This window comes from Phaethon lepturus, unplaced genomic scaffold, assembly GCF_000687285.1.
Source record: "Phaethon lepturus isolate BGI_N335 unplaced genomic scaffold, ASM68728v1 scaffold22597, whole genome shotgun sequence".
In the NCBI taxonomy this organism is placed as follows: domain Eukaryota; kingdom Metazoa; phylum Chordata; class Aves; order Phaethontiformes; family Phaethontidae; genus Phaethon; species Phaethon lepturus.
Window position 1 is genome coordinate 7,903 of NW_010550120.1, and position 6,531 is coordinate 14,433.

Consider the following 6,531-nt stretch of genomic DNA (forward strand, 5'->3'; position numbering starts at 1 on the left):
GGGGCTCGGTTTTTTAACTTTTCTTTGTGGTTTCTCATGCAGTGGATCTCCAGCGCTGCCTTCTCTCCCATCCTTGCACAGAGGCCTCATCCCTTTGTCTTGCTGTGCCCGGGCAGCGCTGGCCTGGCAGTTCAGGTCATTTGGTGACCACAAATGTGGTTTATTGGCTTGTTCACAACTCAGAGGATGGAAACGTTGGACACTCTGGAGCGTTAGCAGATAAATATAGCTGAAGAGATCACACTGTCTCCTGCTGTTACTATCTCCCCTTTATTCATGTTTCCTGCTCCATCTTACAGCTCATTAAATCTTCCCTTCCTTCCTCTCCCTACCTGCACTAGAGAGGGGAAAGCCTCTGATCTTCTTAGCCTAAATTGATTTGCGATGAAGCTATCTACCCTTGCTCTCATGCTAGCACTGTCCTGGTGGCTGATAGCTCTTCTCCGTCCCTGGTGTCTACCCTGCTCCTGAAACCGTCCCCCTCCATCCTGTCACACACCCTGTTTGCCTCTGCCAGCCAGCACAGAGGCCATAGGGGCAGATTTGGGGGCAGTGGGGTGGCTGGGCAGCCATCCTCTGTGTATGGGGTCAAGAAAACAGCCTGTCTGGGGGCTCCGTAGGTCTGGGCCACCCCAGTCCCTCTATAGCCAAGGGGAGATGCTGGGTGGCAGGGTCCTGTGGGGCACTGCTTGGGCTGGGATGCAGGAGTGAGGATGCTCAGGACCTTGCCGGGATGGAGCTTGTTCATGGAGCACTGAGGTGCTGCGGGATACGTGCCTAGAGCACCAGGTCCGTAATGGAGCACAGCCTGGGTGTTGCACCAGGCTTGCCAGTGAGCTGTGGACACAAGCAGGGCTGGCTTTTTTTCCTGGTTTTCATCAAGCTTTGCAGGTTTGCAGGCTGTTCACTGCTGTTGAGCAGTGAGACCTGCTGGAGTGACAACGTCTCTGTTCCTGGCCTGTGAGTCATGGGACGAGCCCTTGCAGGGCATGGATATGGCACAGCATGGACAACTTCTCTGTCCTGGGGCAAGTGTGAGTCAGTGGTGGGATTTTCTCATGCGGGTTCCTGGTTTTCCCATGCTCCCACATTGGCTGTGGTAACATATTACTTGGACCACCAGCACCGAGTCCGTAGCTCCATCTTCTCGCACTCCTCACCGCTGTTGTGGTTTAACCCCAGCCGGCAGCTGAGCCCCACACAGCCACTCACTCACTCCCCCCTGGTTGGACGGGGGAGAGAATCAGAAGGGTAAAAGTGACAAAACTTGTGGGTTGAGATGAAGACAGTTTAATAGGGAAAACAAAAGCCGTGCATGCGAGCAAAGCCAAACAAGGGATTCATTCACCCCTTCATCATCAGCCGGCAGGTGTTCAGCCATCTCCAGGACAGCAGGGCTCCATCGCGTGTGACGGTTACTTGGGAAGACAAACGCCATCACTCTGAACGTCCCCCCTCCTCCTTCCTTCTCCTTGAGCTTTATATACTGAGCATGACGCCGTATGGTCTGGAACATCCCTTTGGTTTCTTGGGGTCAGCTGTCCCGACTGTGTCCCCTCCCGGCTTCTTGTGCACCCCCAGCCTTCTCGCTGGTGGGATGGGGTGAGGAGCAGAAATGGCCTTGACTCTCTGTAAGCACCGCTCAGCAATAACAAAAACATCCCTGTGTTATCAACGCTGTCTTCAGCACAAATCCAAAACACAGCCCCGTGCTAGCTCCTGTGAATAAAATTAACTCTATCCCAGCCAAAACTAGCACAACTCCTGCTTTTTGTTTCTGGCATCCCATTTAGCCAGCACTCTCTTAGAGGAGCAGGGTTGAGTTCTTCGTTAGGACTGAGCTGAATTATCTAACGAGTTGTGGGGGGTTGGTTTGTTCCAGTTTGATTTTGAGCGCTTCTCAGACGAACGTTTGGAGAGAGGAACTTCTTCCCACCTCAGCCGCTCAAGCCCTTTCTTTCCCATCTGCAGGGTAATCAGCCTGTGTTTATTTTCCATCTGTGCTTTCAGCAGCTTACAGGGCTCACCTTGCAAAATAGGCCATCCAAAACCAACATGAAAATGAACCTACGCTGCAGAAAAGCTTCCCAGCAGCAGCGGGGGAAGCTGTGTCAAAAACATGAAGCCAGACAAAAAGCACAAAACTCCCCAGGGCTGGGTTGTTTTCCACCCTATGCTTCCCTTCTTGGGTAGGTGAGCTTCCTCCTGGCCCGATGCGATGTGTGTCTTTTTGCAGGGCTGCTTCAGCTCTTGTCACTGAAACGCCTCTTCACTGCTTGTGCTGTGCCCATCGAGGGGGGCCGTGCCAGGAGGACCGGTACCTCTTCTGTTGACATTGGTGTTTTCCCTGGATTGCCTTTTCTGCTCTCTGTCCTGCTGTGTCATGGTAGGGGCCCAAATAGTCTTATAATTAAAACTTGGGGCTCTTCTGGTAAGCCAGGCTGACCTTGTTGCAGGGATGAATCAGCAGTAAATGACAGGCTGGTGCGGTTGGGGAAGAGGCATTGGCTCCGTGTTGGGCTGTCTCTTGCTCTGTACTGCAGCTCAGGTGACTGAGTTGTGTGGGGCAGGAGCATTTCTGTTTGCATTGAGGAGAACCTTGGCCACCCTGACAGTGCTGAGTGGTTTTGGAAGGGTTTTGGGAAGCGTCCGACTGCTGAAGCACTCTGGAAAAGCTCTGGCTGTTCATCCATGAACGCTGCAGGTTGCTAAGGGACTTAACTACTTGAGGAAGCTCTCTTGAACCTGCTGCTAGTAAAGCACTGGGACCAGTCCAGGAGTGAAACTGGAGAACCATTGCTGAAGGTACCCAGGGTGTGTTGGACAGATCTGTTGGGGTGAGGTAGGTCTGTCTGAGCTGGTGGGTAGATGGGGATCTCTTGGGGACCCCAGACAGACCCATGGAACAGCAAGGATGGTCCTCTGTGGAAGGACCCACGTCCTCCTTGGAAGGACCCACGTCCTTCCTGAAGGTAGGGCAGGATGGTGCCCTGATGGTGCACATGGCATCTCCGAGAGCTGTGTTACGTGCAGGGCCCTGCTCGCCTGATCTCGTCCTGGTGTTGCTGGGTGCTCTCCCCCATGTGATATTGCACATGACTGGAGTAGTCCTGAACCAGCAAAATCAACCGTGGGGCTTCAGGATGATGACACGCAAAGCTGCTGACAAGATTGGGGCTTGGGCTTCATGCTTGGTTTTGTGCTGAAGGATTCACTTGAGCAGGAGGGGGACATAGAGGAGACAAGGTGGCAGAAAGCCTGAGGTCAGTCCTCCCTGGGATCCCCTCTCCGTGGTCAGTGTTGCCTTTCTGTTAAGGTTGGCTCTGTGTCCTCCTGGTCATCCCAGCAGCTTGGCTGGAGCAGGCCAGACTAGTTGTGTCTCAAACCCAACCAAATTTTCTCACTGATGGGGAGAAAAAACTGCCCAAGCATCTTCCCCCTGTAGTTCAGATACCCAACACAAGGTTTCTAGGAGCGGGGGCTCCCCGTGCCCCCCATAAACAGTCACCTGCAGCCCGACAGAGGGTGGTGAGCCGGAGGAGGGGGGATGGCGCGAACCAGGCACTGACCCTGAGCAAATCCGTCCTGTCAGCATCCTCCGTGGGGTCGCTTTCCCTCCTTAACAAACAGCTCCTACGCTCTTGTTTCCATGCCAGGGTGATTTTTTTCCCTTTGCTCAGCACTAGTTGGCTTTCCGGTATGGGATGCTGCTGGAGGATGGGGGAAAGCACGTGTGTTTTGGGGGCCTGGAGCTACAGCAGTGCTTTGTGCTCTGCTCTCCATGCCTCTCTTGCTGCTCCAATTGATCCCAGCAACAGAAAATGTAAAAATAGATGCCAGGCGCTTTCTGCCTTTCCTCCCAAACCTGCCTTTTGGCAGCTGTGCTGCGTGGCTCACTGCTCTCCTTGACTCTCAGTGGAGGCGAGTGGGAGGAGAGAGGAGCCTTTGCACAGGGAAGGGTTTTACTGAAACTGTCTGGAGGCAGTTTGGATGTGCTGATTAAACACAGTGACCTAAATGAGTGCTCCACCATACATGAGTGCTCACAAGCAGCGTTACTGCGGCGGGATGTGGGCTTGCAAGCCTCCGGAGCACGTCTCACTTCCCAGGAGCTGCCCGAGAGCTCGCAGGGGCCTCCAGCTGCTTCCCCTTTCTGGGGTGTCTGCGGGGTGTTTTCTGTTTGAGGTTTCCTCTCCCGTCCCTGCGTGCTGGGGCAGCTTGCGCCTTCCTTCCCCCTGCAGAGATCCCCGGGGCCTGGGTGCCTGCCTGCCCCTTCCCTGCTGCGGCATCCTTGGAGGGCAGATCCTGGGGTGATGCTGGGAGAAGCCCTTTGCCTTTGGGGGGTTGCCTACCCAGCATGGTGCAGCGCTGCAAGCAGGCACCCGATGCACAGAGGCACTGGCCCATGGGGTGTAAGAGGGAGGAATATAGGGGTTTTTAGCAAAAGGTAGTTGCCTGAACCTGCAGTTCCTGTCTTCAAGCTGGCTCGAGCTGTGTTCCTTGGACACGTCGTGTTGGAGCTGTCTCTGAGCAGACCCTCCTTTCCATACAGCCAGGGCCGAGGTGTCTCAGCAGAAGCATCGCCTTGCAGTGGACAGGTGGAAAGGAGCAGTTCCCCACGGAGCACAAGAGCGTTGATACAGGACCGGCAGGCTGGGAAGTGCAGGTTTTATCCTCCGCTCTGGGTTCAAGGGGAAGACCTGTTTCCAGTTGTAGGGAGCAAGGGAAGGAGCACAGGCTTGGGCACCAAGCGCGTCTCCTTAACTAGGAGCAATCCACCAGCTCTGGTACCAGGACAAGACAGCTCATTTCATGTTTTTTTAACTAGCAAAGTTTTTTAACTTTTTTTAACTGTGTCAGGCTGTGACCTCTCCAAAGCTTGCTAAGAAAAGCACCCTGGGAGTTGGTGGCCAGAGATGAGTGGCTTGTCCTGGGTGTCCTGTGCAGCGAGGAGCTGGACCCAAGCTGGTGGCACCATCCTCAAGAGAGGCCTCCAAAACACCTCTGAGAAGTACGTCCTTGTAGTCCTCGATCCCTGGTGCTGGACATGCTTGGCACGGCTTCCTCGATCTCCCCACGCTCCTCGGTGCCAGCACCTCTTCCACAGTTTGATTAATATAACCCAGTTAAATTCAGAGCCATCAGTCAGCCTGAGCTGTGAAGCCCACAGCTGCTATTTCAGACCTGGAAAAGGGTTTCTATGGGCAGAAACTGGTTTGTTTTTCCAGGCGTATCGTCTAGTCCCATAAAAGAGATCATGTCCCCCTCCGAGGCTTGGGCTCGGGTGGCCTCAATCCAGACCCGCCTCCCCCAGGGCTTTCCCCTGAGGGCAGCTCATGGAAGAAACATGGGAGACCGAGGGGGGTGGGATGGGGTTAATAGTGAAAAGATGCTGCAGGCATTTGTGTTTAGCTGGGCTGGGACTTGAAACCCACTCCAATCCTGCTCTCCTGCCGCATCGCGTCCCAGGCAGGGTTTGCACCTCCTGTTTCCACCGGAACTGATTCATAAAAAAAACCAAAAACCCAACATGGAACAACTTAATCCTCCCAAACACTTATCTTGTGCCATAAACTTAGAGCTCAGCCTAAAAATAGGTCTGTTCCCCATTTGAGGTGTAGTACTGACTGCTGATTAGGTCTCGGGAACGAAAAATAATTCCTTAATCCAGCGCCAGCATAAGCAGAGATTTTTCCTTGAACGGACACTTTTTGAAGCAGATCAGGTTTTAAGGCTTGTTTTTTCAAAGACGTCGCTGCCGAGCACCCAAATTTTAATGACCACAACATTGTAAGTGGTGGGACGGGAGATGCTGAGAGCATATCCATGTGAGCTGAGCCAGCGCAGGGCTCTTACGGGCTGTTACATCTCATCGTCTTCAAGCTTGTGCCTTTCCTTATGTTAATCCACCCAGATTTTCTCTCTATTTTTTTTTCCATGTGGTGACGTAAGATATAAAAACTACTTGCGAGGTTTTTTTTTCTTTTCCTGCTAAATGATTCAGCCCCCAAATCTCTCCTCTCCCAGCTGGCAGGCTGCTGCAGCCCTTCCCTCTTGAACTTCTTCCAGGTCTTGCATCAAACTGAGCAACATAATATTTGATGTGCTGTGGCCACAGCCTGTTCCAAGCAGCCTTTTCCTCACTGCTCCTATGGGAAGAGTCTGCCTGACTCACCTGTTCCTGCTTCCCTAACTGCTCTGTGGCAGTGGGTAAGCCTCTTTGGGTGTCTCTTTGCAGCTGGTGACTCTCTGTAAGGGGTTAATGCTGCTTTTTTAAATTTTTTTTTTCCCTGCATGCCAGATATTTTCAAGCTTGAAGCCTGAGTACTGAAAGTTTTGCAGTGAGCATCGTATTGGGGCTGGGATAAGCAAGTGGTAGGAATAGGACTGGGTTTGCTGGGGATTTAACCCCGCGTCTGTGCCCAGCAAAGTCCCAGGCACTGTCCCTCCTGCGTTTTGGTGGCAGCAGAGTTGGATGGTGAAGGATCTGGGTACTTCCAGCTGTACATTGGTATTATTTATCCTGGCATC